We start from the raw sequence: 19502 nt of genomic DNA, 5'->3' as shown, positions 1-19502 counted from the left end.
AGAATGTTGCTTTACACACACCCCTAGAAAATGGAAGCCATTTTTTTTTAAATGTTGGAAATTTTATTCCAATCTCAAGCCAGAATTCACTAGATGCAGTTTTACAAATGACTTGGTTTCTTCTGAATGCTCAGACCGCTGGTCCTTAAATTGTTTTTCACTCTTTACCCTTTCAGTTTTGGGGGAAACATCTAAAAATCTGCAACACACAAAGGAAACCTAACTTCAGATTAAGAAACTTTCTTCCACTCTCACTTAAATCTTTTATTTAACAACACACTTGCTTTATTACAAGCCCTTTGGCTCTCACGAGTGGCAAATGTTTTATTCATGAATTTCATAGCCCTCATTTGAAACACTGATACACTAAATTGGATGAATGAAATTGCTCAGCACTTGATGAAAAGCCTACTTATGATTCTCTCAGTCGTGATGTACAACATGCCTTGAGATTGTCTAACCTCTTCAGTTAATTTCTTCGGAGACGGAAAGGTCACTTCCATAGGGTCTGAGCCTTTTTCAAGGTTACATTAATTTTATTCTTCTCTGCTTTGTTTCAGAATCAATCCCACTAAAATGCCCATAAAAATTTAGAGCCTTGTTTAAACACACCCATTTGCATTAATATATAGGAAGAAAATGATGTTATATTTCAGTAATTGTTGAGAGAACAAATAGGTATTCCAGTGACAATAATGAAAAGCGATGCTGAGAAAATGTAATTGATTCATAATTAATTGAAATACTTTAAGCCATAAGCTCTTATGAATATTTTAATGTCTATGAGTTTAATATATCCCATTTAAATACTCAGATGAGTCTATTGATGGAATGGGGGGAAAAATAACATGATGTGGGGAAGGAGCACCAATATGTGAAATGATAAAAATTAGTATAGCACAGATCAAAAGATGCTGGAATGCTGGCCAGTTCTCAAGAAGTAACAGTAGAGGCTCACGCGGAGTCTTCTGTGCCTAGACCAAGCTCAGAAGCAGTGAATAAAATTGAGAATTGAAGTCTAGAGTGAGCTTGTGTTCAGTGTGTTCAGTTGGTGTTCAGTGTCTACAGACAACTCCTCCACACAAGTTGACACCGTAGCACCTGGGAGTGAAATCAGACAGGGGCAGGGCTGGCCTGTGTCTGTTTCTTTGAATGTCCTTGTCTGTAGATGCCAGGAAATCACATGTGAGTGGCAGAAGTTTGATTCCTCTGGATGACCAACTGCAAAGATATCTTCAACAAGGTGTACGTATGTAGCATGTCTGGAGATAGCGCTGGAGGACACAGGGCTAAGGCGGCCCACATGGTCTGGAGTGGAGAAGAATGGTTGCCACAGACACTCATCTTTTTTTTTTTTAATTTTCCATGGTTCCTTTTATTTATTTTTTTATTGAGTTATTTATTTTTTCTCTGCTCCCCTCCCATGATTCCCACGCTCACAATTTACTCAGGATTTCTTGTCTTTTTCAACTTCCCATGTAGATTAGATCCCTGGATGTCTCTTTTAGGGTCCTCTTTGTTGTCTAGATTTTCTGAGGTTGTGAATTATAGGCTGGTTTTGCTTTGCTTTATATCTAAAAGCCACTTATGAGTGAGTACCTATTGTATTTGTCTTTCTGGGTCTGGGTTACCTCATTCACTATAATGTTTTCTAGATCCATCTGTTTGCCTGCAAATTTCAAGATGCCATTATTTTTCCCACTGTGTAGTACTCCATTGTGTGAATGTTCCACATTTTCCTTATCCATTCTTTGGTCGAGGGACATTTAAGTTGTTTCCAGGTTCTGGCTATTACAAATAATGCTGCTATGAACACAATTGAGCACATGTCTTTGTGGTATGATTGAGCATCCCTTGGGCATACACCCAAAAATTGTATTGCTGGTTCTTGAGGAAGGTTGTTACCTAATTTTCTGAGAAATTGCCATACTGATAACCAAAGCAGATGTACTAGTTTGCATTCCCACCAGCAATGCAGGAGTGTTCCATCTACCCCACATCCTCTCCATCATAAGCTGTCATCGGAGTTTTTGATCTTGGCTATTCTTACAGGTATGAGATGGAATCTCAGAGTTGTTTTGATTTGCATTCTTTGATGGCTAAGGATATTGAACATTTCCTTAAGTGTCTTTCAGCCATTTTAGATTCCTCTGTTGAGAGTTCTTCATTTAGGTCTGTACCTCATTTTTTTATTTGATTATTTGTTCTTTTAATGATCAATTTCTCGAGTTCTTTGTATATTTTGGAGATCAGCCCTCTGTCTGACATGGGGTTGATCAAGATCTTTTCCCCTTCTGTAGGCTGCCATTTTGTCTTGTTGACCATGTCCTTTGCTTTACAGAAGCTTCTCAGTTTCAGGAGGTCACAATTTTTAATTGTTGCTTCCAGACACTCATCTTTAAATATAGCACAGATGTTATAAGAAAGAAGGACTGGTTTCATCTGATTCCGCAGGTGGACCAGAAATAATTATCAGAGTCACAGGAACAGAATAAAGTCTGCATCAATGGATAGGGACTATTTCCAGTTAGATGTGTCCGAATGACATAATATAATCCCCTTTCAGATACAGTGACCCCTCTATCAAATAAACATGTAACTGCCTAAGAAAGCAAGAATAATAAAATAATCAACAACAAAAGCTAACACTTGTTGGGCACTCATTATAGTAAGACTTTTAAAAGTTTTGGTTTGTGTTTTTGAGATAGGGCTTCAAAAACACCAGGCTGGCCTCAAACTCACTGTGTAGCTAAGGATAATGCTGAATTTCTGATACTGGCATGTGCCACCATACTCAATTTATATGATGCTTGGAGGCTACGGTCCTTATGCATGTTTGGGAAACTTCATCAACTCAGCATCAACACCAGCACCAACACCGTCAAGGTGTTTTTTTCCCAGATTGTTTTCACTAATGTATTTTAAGCAGTCTTTGAGGGAGGGGTCATTGCTGATGGGCAGCAGGAGTAGCGTTGAAGACGTGGACTTTGGGGTGTGCAGAACCCAGATGTCACTTTCTTGGCTCATATTCTTCATCAGTACTGATGATGACAGCAGCCGTACCATCATGGGGAGAGTTCTGAGAGCTTTTGTTTGCATCAATCCAATTCTATTGTTACAAAAAAATATCCAGAAGTTGGTCATCTATTAAGTAAAGAGGTTTGCCAAGTTCCCAATTCTGGTGGCTGCGGGCCTCCACTTCTTCAAGGTCTCTCTGGCTGTATCACAACATAGAGGAAGCAAAAAGAGAACCAACCACAGGATGAAGGGAGGGAAAGTACAAGGTGGATTCTTCAACAGCGGCTTGTTCTCCTGGGATCCAGCTCATCTCCATCTGAGAACTACATTAATTTCTGTCAAGGGCAAGGCCTTCAGTGACTTAATTATCTCCAGTCAGGCTCTGACTCTGAAAGGTTCAGTCACCTCTCAGCACTGTCACACCCAGACTAAGCTCCTGAAAGATGAACCTTTGGGGAAAATGGCTCATCCATGTCCAAACCACTTGGTGCTCAGTGCTGGTGAGTTACTTTTAATCTCCATTTCATATGGATGTGAGCCTAAAGGAACAAATGAATATGCCCCAAGTTGTATAACTATCATATGAGGAATGCTAGCTGGATCTGAAAGTTAAGTGAATTATGACGACTATATTTCAGGAGCAGAGAATCTTCGTGGGGAAAATGACAGGTGATTCACATGTACAAGGTGTTTCTTAGGCAGACTCTTAGTAGGAAGAGGTCAGATGCCGGAGTTTGGTTTTGAATTCTTTGACAAATTCACTCAGTGTTTATTAGGTCCTATTACACTCCAGAATGGAGAACTAACAACACAGAGTAGTCCCCTTGGGAGTTATGCTCAGGTAGTTCATGTTTCCTGGCTTGGTCAAGGAAAGCAATTTCAGCCTGCCATCCACTTAGACCTCAAATTTGTGGACCTAGCAAGACTCTAAATTTATTAGTCAAAATCATGTAAGAAATGCACTTTCCTCTCATATTGTGAACTGGTTTTATTTTCTTTCTCTTAAAACTGTAGCCATTTATATCTTCCAGCTTCTCTGTTTACTGCAGTTGGAGCTATGCCAATGTTCTCACTCCTGTTTGTAAAGTCTTCCATGACCGAAAGATTACAAATCTTAGATTATATAGAACATGTCACATCCACCTGTGCTTACCTCATGCCCTCTCCCTGAGTCCTTTAGGCACGAAAAGCCCATTTCCTGCAGTTTTTATGCCTACTACTCCCATCTGGTCATCCTGAGCTATTTGTTGGTCCCTGACTGGGCACAGACTTCCTTCCTACTGTTGATATTCTGACATGGAGAAAGCCTGGATCTGAACTCCCTTGTCACCTCTGTTTGTCACTCTCCCAAAGCAGCTTATCTGTGGGAATGCTCTTGAAAGCACATCTGAATTGAACAGAGAAGCAACCCATGCTCAAAACTGATAGTTTCTTCAAACCCATTTTAGTCACGCTCTTAAGATAACACACAGATGGTCATCGCAATGGTCGTTATCACTCCTACAGTCTCAGCTGTGAAGACACCATTTGTTGACCAGCCCTCCTTACAAGCTCTTTTAACTTAGCCCAGCATCCCACAAGACCCATACAGCAGGTACCAGGACATCTTATCACCAGCTGTTCTTGTCCTCTATTGGTCTCTCGTCTTCCTTTCCAAGCATAGATGTATTATGAACAGTTTCTCAGCGTATCTATTTAGTAAACTCTTGGCACAGTCTTCTGAGCTTAGCATGGGTTCATCAGGACTTTCTGCCCCCTCTGCAACTGTACCAAGATGTGTCAGCGAAAGCTATAATTTGGCTATTGATTTCCCCTTATACTCCTGAAAAATGCCTCAGGTGGGGACCGGATGCTCGCTATTTAACGGTTGTTCTCCAGGAAATCGCCTCTCACTCTGCAGATGATGACTTTTTCCCTTGTCCAAAGTGTCGTCTCTTTATTCTGCCTCCACTCTCACTACTGCTCCCCGAAGTGGTCACAGTCCAAGCAGACTGACTCTAAGCATCAGAAATTTGAGATTAGGCTCCCGTGTGCATTAGCAGATACATTTCAAAGACAATTAGCCAAGACATTTCTCTTGCAGCACAGATTTCCTGCCTATCTTCCTCTGGTGCCAGGCATAGTAGTTCACCCCTCGAATTCTACTACGTTTGCTAAGGGTACAGAGTATGATCTTGACTTAAAAATGAAACAAAACGAAAACAGCAGAACATAAAAATCCTAACAAAACAACAATAACAAAAAACCCAAACATTGCCCCTTTCCCCCAAAATTAATTTTTGTGGCATGAATTGGCTTACACAGGACTTAGCTGAAGCTGAGCTGGGTGTGTATCTGGTTTGAATTTAGTGCAATGTATTTATGTGCTTTTAGCAACTTTTCTTATTCTCATTCGCTACATCTAGCCTTCCCAAATTTGTATTCCTTTATCACCTGTCTTTTGGTCTGTTGATCTCTTCTCAACATTTTCTTGTCTCTAGAGACTCCAGTCTTGAGTTCACCTCCTAGCCATGTCTCCACCAGGCACCTTCCAGTAATGCAAACTCCCGTTTCATTCATCATTGCCTCTGCTGTTCTTTCTACCCATTCTCTGCCGCCTGTTGTTCTTCACAGGAACATGGCAAAAGTGTTGTGCCTGCTCTACCTCAGTTTCCTGTTCACCCTTAACCTGTTCTGATACAGCATGGAAAGAGTCTTGCAGAAGTCTCTATCCCCTCCATACTGGAGCTGGACCCAGAAATCATCTGTGTAAGTCAGACCTGGTGCCTACCTAGCAACACCAGACAAAAAGAGCACAAGGAATGGGAATCTCAATGTATAAACACAACTTATGTGACAGCTAATTGATTAAAGGAAACTTCAGGATTGTTCTTTCAAGATAGAAAATTTATACTTGCCAGGGCAATGTTTGGTTTTAGAACCTTTAGGTAGTGTATAGGTGCTCAGTAATGAAAGGTATATTTAGAGCAAGCTATATGGCTTCTGGGGTAGACTAGTTTTCTTCATCTCAATGTTTGAAATACTCAAAATATTTAGATATACTTTATAAGCATTTTTATTGCTATACATTCCTAAGAGCTAACCTCCAAAAATATAGAAACTTTTATTTCTTCTGCACCAAAGAACTTTTTTTTTTCCAATTTAGATAGTTCAACAAAGGGAAAAAAATCAGTTATTTTCTTATTGGTGAGTCAACGCACATCCTTCACCCTACCTTATCTGTGAGTTCCCACTGTCAGTCACAGCTCTGGAGCAAGGCATGCCTCTCTGAATCCCTGCACTTAACCATGTACCTGTTGCAAAACTACTGGCAGTGACCCCTGAAGGTCACGGAGATGCACTGAGAAAACAAGATACCTATGAACCATGAGACACTGCTGTTCAGTGAGCACTTTGCAGCTCAGAACGGGAATTCTTTTAAAGTAAGCAGTCAGACACATAAGTGCTTATTCTATGAATCTATATGCATGTTGACCAATTACTGGAACAGAAAATCTCTGAGGAAATGTGTCACCAATCTACGGATCAGCGAGCATCTCATTGAATGAAAGCAGGAGCAACACATGCGCCTGCAGTAACTTTTCTGCCTCTGGGTGCACGGGGTGGACAGACTAATGGAGATAGCTATGTAATTCAGAGTCAGAGATTGTGGCAAATGTTATAATCATAAGTGCAAAATAAAACACTAAATGAGTTGACTGAATACTATTACTCTGCTGAAGCACTCCATCATAGCTATTGAAGGCAAAGGATGCCCTCCCCTGCATGTTTTTAGCATACCTTTCTTTCCACACTCCATCATAGCTATTGAAGGCAAAGGGTGCCCTCCTCTGCATGTTTTTTTTTAACATACCTTTCTTTCCACACCACTTTCACAGCCCCAGTCTTACCTTTCTCTGTATGAATACTCTCATGTGAACAACACCATTTAATAACATATTTTAAAACTCAGTTTTAAACAAGAATTGAATGAACTATTTGCCAGGTGTACTAACGTCAACACAGTTCTACATCGGTGTGCCTAAGCCACCCTCATGGTGCTGCACTGACCCTTTTGTGAACCCCCATTTGAGGGCTAATTGTTGCTGTGTGAGTTAGTAAAATTATAATTTTATTGGCATAATTTACAATAATCAAGGTTATACAACTCAAAAGTTACATGCTCCATTGTTTTGATTATAATAATTTTTCCTTGTTTAGTCAGACTTCTATATTATAAATGAGCAAAGAGCTTTTGGGTTGTAACTTCTGCCAATGCCAATCACAAACATATCAGTTTTATTGTTCCAATTTGCATTTTGTCATTAAATATTATATGTTGGCTACATAATTTTTCTGGTATTTATAATTCTAGAACTCTGTAAGAGCTATCCTCACATGTTTTAATCTTATCCATCTTTTTGCCCTCGCTTGTAGCAGAAACCTTGTATCCTGCCTCTGCCTCTGTTTAAGGCATTATTACTTTTATTTTATTTTATTTTATTTTATTTTATTTTATTTTTGCTGTGCCAAGTCCCACTCACCCTTCAGGTTTCAGTTCAAGATCACTTCTCCAGGGGAACCTTTGTTTGCTAAAGCAAATTTCACTAGAAAGTTTCAGACACATGTCATGGCTAGAGTCCTACAAGTCTGATCCCAATTGTTAAAATGTGTTTTCTCCTCCAAATTCTAGGTGAGTGGGACAGCACTATTTCTCTTTCCACATTACCTTGTATTCTTAGAGCTTGTGAGAGGAATCAGTGTGGTCATCTGAACTACACCAAGTATAAACTTCTACATTTTAAACACTGTTCTGCTCAGTGTGAACAGTACAACTGGGAACAAAATATTGACAGGAAGCTTTATCAATTCATCCAACAATTGCTAAATGAATTAATAGATTAATGAATGAGTGAATGAAAGCTTAATGACTCTGACCTTTGACATCATGTAAGAACAAGTGCTAACTTGGTCTTTGCCCCATGTTGTCCATAAGACTCAGTCAGTCAGTTGCTAGCAGCAGCCCACCGATTGCTGAAAGCATGGGTGAGTTGATCATAGACATATGGACTGCTGCTATGTCTTAGTGACAAAGGATTTTATGTTTGTATATTTAATTATATATTATATATATATTAGTATATGTGTGTATATATAACTTATAACCCTTTTGTAGCAATCTAGTTTTTTCTTCATCTGTTAGGATGTTACTATTTTTTTCTAAAGCTTTGTTTTAATTAGCATGAGCAAGCTAGTAAGAGTCTACTAAAAAGATTAATTCTTGTGGATATCATATGAAAAATGCTGCCCATATTTCTTTTGTTTTTTCCCCTTCCATGTGGAGTTGTGAATACACACTCGGACAGGTTACTTCTGTATCAGTCTTGTATTTCTGCTTGTGCCACTGTGGTGGATAAACGCCAAGTCATCTTTATGGCTCCTGTGTTGGTCATCAGTCACATCAAAGACACTTACTTTTTCTTTTATTGCATGAAGATGAAATTAGAGCTTATGTAGTGGGAGGGCCACGAGTCTTATTCCCCTGCCCCACCTCTGGCTCTTGTTGAGCTCTTCGTCAACCCTCAGTGTGGGCTCCTCAACCCTTTCCCTTGGTTCTGCCAATCTCCTGACCAGCATGCGCTCTCTTCTCTACTCATTGTAAATACAATTCATTTTTCAAGAGCTGCAAAGTCCTGAACTTGGAAGAATGTATTTGCTTTACTCATATTTCATCCTGTGAACACATCAGTTCCAAGTAGCCCAGATATACTGTGGTCAGTAATCAGCCCATATAGTCAGGAAGTGAGATGTCCAGGTGGTCATAGGCCCTTTTCTTAAGATGCTTGTAGTGGCCTGTCTCTCCAGAAAACAAACTTTACCTAAGGGCAAGGGCATACGTTAGACTCTGTAAGTCTCTCAGGATGGAGACAGTGTCTGGTTCAAACAAACAGAAGGTCAACACATCGCCTGGGTTTTCTGTATTCTGCTGACCTCAGCTGGGCAGATGAGAAGACTGCCACTTGCCACAGCTGACACAGACATTATTATGCTGAGATCTTTGAGCCTGAAAGTGAATAGAGAGTTCCAATCCAGGGTAACCTTATGACAAGCATATATTTTTGTCTTGTTAGCTTTAAATATTTTCTTACATTGTAATTCTGTCTTATTACTGTCATATAAAAATGGGCACCTGGGATGGGTAGGAGCCGCTGCCCACAAAGCTAGAGGCCATCTCAGCTGTGACGGCAGGTGGGGCCATTACCACAAGGATGAAGTGATTTCTTCAGAGTTGAGGGACTGGAAGGATCAAGTTAACAGTATGGCTGTAGAAGAGAGTTTGGGGAAAGTCACGATCCCTCCCTCACCTCTGCCACAAATGCTGTGTCCCAGTTGTGCGGCAAATAGACTACAGAAAAGGGGGGCTATTTCCGGGAAAACCCTTCCTGTGTTTGTCAGAGACTGCCGTGTGACCCAGTGGCAAATGAGAAGGAGCTCCCGACACTGTGGAACTTAGACTGTAAAGTTTTGTTAACCATGTAGCACCGTTATCAACTATGCTGTTTGTGTGTTTGTTATTGTGCACACTTTTTTATAAATTCTGTGTAATTTTCATACCTTTCTTTGTACAATAGGCCAGCCCTGTTGGCGAGCCTCAGATGTCACGCACAGCTCAGAGCCTTTTCCCGAGTCCTGAATCTATATTCCAGCTCTCGGCTAGCCCCCCACCCCTCCCCGTGTGTTTCAAAGGTGCTCAAACAGCTTCCAGGACTGTTTATCTCCAGTTCACTTTCCTCTCCCGCTATATTCCTCTACCTTTTATCCAGACGACAGCCAAATCCACACACTAACTCTCCCCACCTCCTCATGTTCTGAAATCCACCTCCTTCCCTTTTCTCTTTGGTTCTAGAAGCACAATATTTCTTAAACTATGACTTTCACATATTACTGTTTTCTTTTGTATGTTCCCACTGAAATTGTAGCTCTGTTCACAACTTGAGACACCTATAGTAAGTTAGTAGTAAACAGTTATTGATAAGTTTCATATTGAAGTGCTTTTTCTTTCTTTGCTTTCTATGAAAATCAATTTTATTGGCTTCTACACAAGGGACAGCAGGACAGACATGGATGCAGAGGTTGGGGTGAAAGCAGACAAACAAAGTGCTGGTCTGGCCTTTCCCCGAGATGGACAAACACAGACCCTACTGAACAGCTCCATGGAGCCACTTGGCAGAGAGGCCAGCATGTGGCTTAGGTTGCTGGATGCTAGCCTCAGTTCTCAGCAAGATCTGAGGTGACCACTGACTGGGTATTGCCAGCTGAGCACCTGCTTGTTCCGTGTTCCATTTCCGGGCCTGCTCATAGTTGTTGGTGAACCAGGCACAAGTCTCCTTCACAGCTTGTTTGCTTGAAAGGGGTGAAACAGAAGTTGGGCAATTAGGCCTGAAGTGTGCCATTGCTGGCTATTTTCCTAGACTGTCCATCTGACTTTGTTGAACCAAAAGTGACTTCCCCACAGAAGCCCATTGCCTCCACTATAGCCTCGGCTGCTGCTTTGATGGACACTTTATCTTCCCTGCCCACTGAGAGGATGATGGGCTCCACATCACTGTGCTCCCACAGGACCCAGATGAAGAGCCAGGCTAGGTCCACAGAGTAGATGAACTGCCTCCGTGGTTTCCCTGCACCCCATACAGTCAAGGTTGAACCATTACTCTTGGCCAGGTGCACTGTATGGATGGGACCAGGCAGCAAACGGCCATCTTCAATGTTGATGTTCTCATGAGGCCCGAAGACCTTGATAGGGATGACAGCAGTGAAGGTGCAGCCAAGCTGCTGGAAGTAGGCCCTGTTCTGCACATCAATCATCCTCTTGGCACACAAATACCCAAAATTGCTGCTGTGGGGTGGATCATAGTGGATCATTGTCTCATCGATAGGATAGGTGGTCTTGTCAGGGAAGATACAGGTGGACAGGTAGGAGAGCACCTGTGAGTGCCCACCTCGTAGGCTGAATGCAAATCATTGTCATTGATGTGCACATTATTCCTTCAGAAATCCAAATTGTATTTGATATTCCGGAAAAGGCCGCCTACCATTGCAGCAAGATGGATGCCATGGTTAGGCTGTACCTTCTGGAACAGAGCTTGCATTTGTGCTGCATCTGTCAGATCTGCATCTTTGGAAGAGACAAACACCCATTCCTCCCCAGGTAAGCTGGTCCTCTCTGCGACCACCTTCTGGATGGCTTTGTCCAGCAGTCCAGAGCCCCCCATCACAAGGATCCTCATGGATCTTGGGAGGGTTCACCTATTGTGTCTGCACCTGCTTCGGGTTTCACCAGTGCTAGAGCTGCTTCCGGTGCACAATTCTCCAGCTTTCTGAGGTCCAGGTGGAAGAGGCAAGGCCCTCTTGGGGAATTCTGGGAAATGGAATCTTAGTCATGCAGGCAGAATACTTTTTCATGTGCAGATGGAACATTAGGGTCTTGGCCTTTGACGGAGGCTGCCATCCATGGTTGGATGTTAGGTTGAATGTTTTATGGTATTAAGGGCACAGCTGCCCTGATTGCAATTCTTTCACCACCTTCCTCATTTTATTCTGCATAAGGGTCTCTCTGTGGCTCCACCATCACACAGCTTTCCCAGTTGTCTCACATTCTCACCGCTGCGCCTTCCCTAGGGCTTCCTCCCTTCCCTTCTACTTTCTCTGAATTTTTTATGACTTTCCCAGTGGAAGCCAGCTTTCATCTCTCCTATCTTATTTTTCTGTCTTGCTTTCAGTTAGCTGCCTTACTCATTTGCATGCCTCTTAATAGGCTTGGATTTCCAAAAAGCCAAACTGTGTTTAATTAATCTTTGGATCTCTAGTTCTTACATAATATCTGCATAAACAAACATAGGTCAAATGTGTGCTGCATGGATAAACAGCAAGCTGACTCGAGGCACCAGAGGGATTTGTCTACCATTGCTCCCTAAATCCCGCCCAAAGGACAAAATCAAAACTAAACTGAAAGCAATAAAGTGGGAAAATGCTGCTGCTAGTGAGCAGGAGATGCAAGAGGCTAGAAACTTAGGAGAGAATTTGTAGACGTAATAAAGCAAATTTGTCTTAAAAATTTCAGTGCCGGGTAGTGGTGTGCACGCCTTTTATCCCAGCACCTGGGAGGCAAACACAGGTGGATCTCTATAGTGATATTTTATTTATGTTTTAATGAATAAAGCTTGCCTGAGTATCAGAAAGGCAAAGCTAAACCACTAGAGGTAAGGCAGTGGGGGCACACAGCTTTAACCCCAGGATTTGGGAGACAGAGGCAGGTGGATCTCTGTGAGTTCAAGGCCACCTTGGCCTATACAAGATCACTACAGAAACAAATCCAGGTGGTGGTGGCTCACACATTTAATCCTAGCACTAGAGGGAATATAGAATGAGAGGAGAGAGAGGCTTAGTCTGCTTAGTCTGCAGTCACCAGCCTTGGTAGACTGGTAAGACTTCTCTAGTGGCTTGGCTGCTTTGTTTTTCTGGTTTTCACATTGAACCCCAATTTCTGTCTCTGGGTTTTTGTTACTCATGTTACAGATCTCTGTGAATTTGAGGCCAGCCTGTTCTATAGAGTGGGTTCCAGAATAGCTAAGACTACACAGAGAAACCCTGTCTTGAAAAAAAAAAGACCATGCCTTTAATCCCAGCAGATCTTTGTGAGTTCAAGGTCAACCTGGTCTACAAGAGCTAGTTCCAGGACAGGTTCCAAAGCTACACGAAGAAACCCTGTCTCAAAAAAAGAAAACAAAAAAACAAACAAAAAAAATCAAAAAGAAAATAGTGTCATCCACTTGTGACTTCATAAACCCAAAGGACTCTTTGGGAAAACAGAGTTATTGATTCCCCAATGAACTCCAAAAGTCCATGGGGATTACTACTTTTGCTGAGAGGGGAAAATTCTCAGTGTCTATTAACACAAAAAATACATGGCGTTCCTACCTGTCCAGCTCAGCAACAGGAAAGCAATATAGTTATATGCTTAGGCCAGGCATGATGAGTGAACGTGAGAAATTTTAATGTAACTTCCATTAATTTCTTTTATGATATGGTGGGCTATCCACAGGCATTCTGGGGAGCTGTCTGAAAGGAATTTCTAGGGTGGTGGATACCTAGACACAGATTTGGCAGGCTGTCTTTGTATGTTCTGCAGTAATTGCTTCAGATGCTTAGTGGGAGTTGTTTGATTTAGAGTTCAAACTCTGTGGGATCCACAGGCAATATCTTCACAACTGATATAGAAACTGACCCCTTCTCCTCTCTACCACAGACCCCCAGGCATTCTTGCTCTTGTCTAGATACGGCAGAAATTTTCTTACCAGCTTTCCTGACTCCACCTTGACAATTTTCTCCCTGAAACACTTTTTGTTCATGTTTAATATAGTAGTCAAGTTGATCACAGTAACGCTGTATAGCATATGTCAAAAGGAAGAAGATTTAATAGAATCCCAGCATAGCTTTACTGATTCACTTTCCAAAGGTCAGGGGTTCTCATTTGCCCACTCCTGGCTCGTTGTCACCTCCTCTTCATGCTCTACTGTGTCCTCTTGGTCTTGCATCTTTCAGCCTTGCTGTTGTCTTAGGGACATACAGTCGTCTCTAGCATGGGGTATCCTTCCACTACATATCTATACGGCTTCCTCCTTTATCAACTCCAGGGCTTTACTAAAATGTCAAACAGGAACCTGGAGGCAAGAGCTGATGCAGAGACCAGGGAGAAATGCTATTTACTGGTTTGTTCCTCACGGCTTGTTCCTTGGGCTTTCTTATAGTACCCAGGACCACCAGTCCAGGGGTGACATCATGTACAGTGAGCTTGGCCCTCTCACGTCAATAGTTAATCAAGAAAATGCACTAAGGTTTGGCCCACAGGCAAATTTAGTGGGGGCATTTTATTAGTTGAGTTTCCCACTTGCAAAAGGGGTCTACCCTGTGTCAAGATGACACAGAACTAGCCAGCACAGTTAGCCTCTTGTCAATTTGACACAAAAACTCGATACTATTCAGCTAGTATCTTTCCTTTTCCACTTATCCCCAAGATGGTATGTGAATATTAACAACTCAGTATAAGACATCACAACTTTTAAAAGTCATAAAAAGTCTTTAAAAATTCAAACACTTTAAAAGTTCAACCACTTAAAAATACCCAAAGTCTTTCTAAAGTCCCAAAATCTCTCTAAAATTCTAAAGTCTTACACAAGCATTGGCTTGAGTAAAATAAAAAGTAAGCATTTTCTTACTACACGAATAAAGATCCAGGGCACAGACACAATCAGATCAAAGCAAACCTAAAGCCCAACTGTATAAACCTCACTGTCAGACTTCTGGGACTCATGATCTTCTGGGCTCCAAAGGGCTCTCCACAACACACAAAACACACCTTGTAGGCTCAGGCCAGCTCCACTCCATACCTGTTGCTGTTCTTGGTAGTAGCCCCACAGTACTGACATTTCCAAAACACCCGGGTCTCCTGCTACAACTGGTCTGGATGTACGTTTACCAACAGCCTCTTTTCGGATCTCTTCAGGGATTCTGACCTTACCACATGGTGCCAAGCTTCAACTTCTTTCCATGACCCCTTTGATCCTGACCCTTCTACTGCAACTGAGGATGCACCTTCATGCATGAGCTCTTCCAGCTTTTCTCCAGGGACTCCAGCTCTGCCTCATGGTGTCAAGATTTAGTTGCTCTCCATAACTTTTTCAAGCCTTCAAAAACTATCACTATCTGGGTGATTCTTACACTACTAAGTTTATCTTCCAGCATGAGATATAGCTTCAGACCCCTCTGTACTACAGCTTATCTGTGTGGACCCTGAGGAAATACTCCAGGATTTATGATCTACAGTGATGCTGGTCTCTTCTTAACCATGTCTAATTTCTCAGTTCCAGCTAACAATCAGCATCAATGTTCTCAGTAAAGCCAAAGTTTTATTTCAGTGGTGTTGGTCTCTTGTTAATCATGGCTGATTCTTCATCCCCAGTGGACTAGAACTACAGTTTTGTTTTTGTTTGCTTGTTTGTTTTTAACACAGAAAATAAGAAAAGCTTTACATGGAACCACAGAATCTTAATTCAAAATACCAATTATATGACCCTAATAGGGTCTTTACTTTCCTCTGGAACTTCACAAACCAGGCCTCCATTGTCTGCTTTCCTCTCAACATCCTTATCTTCCAAGGGCCCCAGAATAGTCCACTGTGTTCTCAGCATTCAATGTCTTTTCTTGCTCAACGTTCATATGACACCACAACGGGCAGTTTCTCAACTGAGGTTTCCTCTTCCAAAATGACTCTATCTTATGTCAATTTGACACAGAACTAGCCAGCATAGCAGGAATGGCCAGTTTTATATTATGAAGTTTGTTACATAACCCATTTGGAAGACTGTCTAATATTGCTTCTGGGGATTGATTTCTCAAAGGACAGATTATAGCAAAATGATTGCTTTTCAGATAAATGGAAGTGTTTCTTTCACCTTCATTACTGTCTAGCTTGAATCAAACATTTCCTACTGATTAGGCATAATTCTGATAATTAGAATGGACTAAACTGTTTGCTTAAAAAAAAAAAAAACCAAATGATTCATTACAAGTGCCAAGTGGGAACTGGGTATTCTGCTAGACCAAGGAGAACTTTCTGGAAAAAACGTTGCCAAAGTCTAGTCATCAAGGATTTCTAACCTTCTGCTTATTAAGTTATTGGCTTTCTAAGAGGAACTCACCCTTTGGAAATCTGGAGTTTACCACATTTTTTTTTGACAGGTGGTTCTGTGTTGTGCGTTACCTGCATTAAATGGGGTATCTTGGAGAGAACGAGAAGTTGGAAAAACAAGGAATTTTCAACTTTTCTTTTCATTATTATTACATCAGCAACATTTCTTCATGCTGTGGTGATTAAAAAAGAAGTCGTGATGCTCTTCGGAGCCACAGCACCAGTGGACAGGCACTCCTCCCAACATTCCCTGATTCAGGTTCTCGTTGTTCTTCTCCTGGTGCTTCCTGGGGCTACCACTTCTGTGTCCTCTCCTTCTTTTTCACTTCTCTGGGGGCGCAATTAGCAACTCTTTATTCTATTTTTTTTTCCTGTGAAATAATTGATACAGTTTGCACCCCTGGCCCTCCTGACGGAGACAGACAATGATATGCTCGCAATAGCAGCCAAAGTGAGTTTCAGTTCTCAAGTTCTCTTGTTAGGTTAATAACTTCTGGCAATGTCTCTGATGTGTCCGTGATTCAAAGTCTTGATACCGTTCCACATGCAGTGAAACAGAGGCTACTAATCAGGATGTTTTTCAAATACTATGCCATGCCTAAAGATAGGATGGCTTGTTATGTAACGATTCGTTCTTATTTTGTTCTTTTAAAGTAATCTTTACTAGGAGAACAATTGGGAAAATTTGATTAGAGGTAGGAAGCGTGTCATAATTACATATGGAGGAAATGAATAGTTATGTGAATGCCGCTCACCGCGGCATCTACTTTAGGTAATTAAAAATGAGCAAGCCTTGGAAAATTAGGGACATGGAGGTATTTACTGTCATGCTTTTAATAAATTAGTAGTCCAGTCAATTTCAATTAAATGCAGGGACATTAAGAAAAGTACTGAACAGTTTCAAATTTCTCAGAGAATATTTTCATTGTACTCTGCCTGAGCACACAGTCTGCCAACCACCGACCTCCTCAGTTATGTGGATCAGGTATCTCCAACCCAAGAATTTTCATCTGTTTTTAAAATGTTTATCTTAAAAATTTTATAAAAGCAAGAGATAAAGCCAAACAGAAACGAAATCCATTTGAATCTCAAGATAAAAAACTTTCTCATGAATAGACAGATGTATTTTGAAAAGAAGCTTCTGAGAGACGTCACCTATTCTGTCCCTTTGCCTTCTGCCATGGAAGGCAACATGTTGGAACACAACAAGTGCATCTAGGGAGCAGGGAGGATGGACCCCAAGCCAGCTGAATCCTCCAGTACCTACATCTTGGAATGTTTTCACAACTGTGAGAATAGCTTTCCAGTGCTGACAAAATATCCAGTTTAAGACATTTTATTTTATCAACACACACACACACACACACACACACACACACACACACAGACAGACACAGAAACACACACACACACACACACACACACACACACATTTTCCTTATTGTGGTCTGTTTATTTAAGAAGTGGAAAAGTTTTACACCGGAAGTTCTTTCCATAAACCTACAGGACTAACACACTGAAGAGAAAATTATCTAATTAAATTCAGAGTCATAAATTGTTTAAACATTGTAGAACAAGAAACCAATTTAGCCACAGACTATTTGAATGGTTACAGAGAAATTCGTGAAGAATCTGTAGAAAGCTTCATATTTTTAATAAGCAGATCTATGAGTTATGTAGAAGTTAAAACCCAATGACCTGTAGTCAGAAGTAGGAGACTATTTTAATTGTTGAAGACTTTTTATGTCATTTTAAATTGATTTTATTGAGTTCTACATTTTTCTCTGCTCCCCTCCTTTTCTCTCCCCTTTGACCCTCTGCCATGGTCCCCATAACTTCCAATTTTCTCAGGAGACCTGGGAAAAAGACATTTGTAACTGCATCCAAAAGATGATGTGCTAAGCAAGAAACTAAACATATGCAGGAACTTTTAGGATAAAACCGAGATGTCGATGTCAGTTGAATACCGAGCTGTGGAGCCAGTGCTCTGTTGAGCAAATGTCAGCTTTCTTTTTGAGAAACATGATGACAGTGCAGATAGCTGGCATATCAGTGAGTAAAACTATCCATCTAGAGCAGTGCTTCTTAATCTTTCTCATGTTGCAACCCTTTAATAGAATTCCTCATGATGTGGTGACCCCCACATAAAATTATTTTCATTGTTACTTCATAACTATAATTTTGCTACTGTTATGATTCACAATGTAAGTATTTGTTTTTTCCAATGATATCTGGGGGTTGAGGCCCACAGGTTGAGAATCACTGATCTGGAGTATGATTTATTACACACCATGGAGAGCTTACATTATAGTAATCATAAATCAAATTTCAATAAGTATAATTTGATAAAAATAAACATATCCTAGTGTGGTGGTTCGAATGAAAATGGCCTCTACAGGCTCATAGCAAGTGGTGCTATTAGGAGGTGTGGCTTTGTTGGAGTAGGTGTGGCCTTGTTATAGGAAGTGTGTTGTTGGGAGTGGGCTTTGAGGTTTCAAATGCTCAAGTCAGGCCCAGTGTCTCTTGTTGTGAGATGGCCGCTTGTTTCGTTCCCAGCTGCTCAGCCCCAAAATAACCACACAGATACTGTATTAATTAAATCACTGCTTGGCCCATTAGGTCTAGCTTCTTATTGACTAGCTCTTACATATTAAATTTAACCAATTTTTAGTAATCTATGTATTGCCCCGTAGCTGTGACTTACTGGGTAAAGTTCCATCTGGCTCCAACAAGGCTCCATGGCTTCTCTCTGACTCCTCCTCCTTTCTCCCAGCATTCAGTTTAGTTTCCTGGCCTACCTCTGTTCCCCTACAGCTCTGCTAGAGGCCCAAAGCAGTTCCTTTATTTATCATTGGTAATCACAGCACACAGAGGGAAATCCCACATCAGTCTCCCTCTCTTCTTGCTTCCTGGAGATCGAGATATAGAACTCTGAGCTACCACCGTGTCTGCCTGTGTTCTGCCATGCTTCCGGCAATGCTGATAATAGATAAAACCTCTGAAATGTAAGCAAATCCCGACGAAATGCTTTTCTTTATAAGAGTTGCCATGGTCATGATGTTTCCATGGCAATAGAAACCCTAACTAAGGTACCTAGTCATTTTTGTTGATGTAAATATTTAAATTAAGTACTGGTTTATATATATATATATCTCCATGTGAAAAGCTTGCAAAGTCCTTGGTGACTGAAATTCTTAAACACATGTATGGAATGTTTACTGCAGATGTTCTTACATGGAAACTTGCCCAAAGCCCATGAAATGGATGGGAGTAATGGTCTTATTTTAATGATGAGGGAGATGCAGTTACAAGTGAGGTGAGGACCTCAATTGCTGTTTGTGTCCTTTCTCCCATGACATGAAGACATGTGTGCTATGGGCAAGCAGGGCCCTCCTTAAAGCCTTAGCAACTAACTTCAAGTCTATCTATACATACTCCTAGCTTTGCAACTATTTATTATTTACCACCCTCACCAATCTCTGTCTCCACCACACATATCTTCCCTAAAATTGACAAGATACACGGCTGGAGAGATAGGTTTGCGGTAAAGGATGCTTATTGCTCTTACAGAGGACCCAAGTTCATTTCCCAGCACCCATATCAGGTGGCTCACAATTGTTTGTAACTCTAGCTCCAGAGGATCTGACAGCCTCTTCTGGCACTACCCTTTATAGGAAAAATGCGCCCAGGGTGCATTAGACACACCAAGTCTTCTATGGTGACAATTAGGGTGATCATCAATCTGATTATAAGGGAA

At 41.2% G+C, this 19502-nt stretch overlaps 1 protein-coding gene and 1 pseudogene across 7 annotated transcripts in view; both read right to left on the bottom strand.

The window, feature by feature from the left end:
• Window positions 1–19502, bottom strand: part of Lrrc7 (leucine rich repeat containing 7) — a 464597-nt gene that overhangs the window by 140279 nt on the left and 304816 nt on the right. The gene's annotated exons all lie outside the window — the stretch shown is intronic.
• Window positions 10197–11285, bottom strand: LOC125412741 (GDP-L-fucose synthase pseudogene; annotated as a pseudogene).

This window comes from Myodes glareolus, chromosome 17 (assembly GCF_982192425.1).
Source record: "Myodes glareolus chromosome 17, mMyoGla1.1, whole genome shotgun sequence".
NCBI lineage: Eukaryota > Metazoa > Chordata > Mammalia > Rodentia > Cricetidae > Myodes > Myodes glareolus.
Note: the sequence above shows the minus strand (reverse complement) of the source record. Positions and strands in the feature narration are given on the sequence as shown.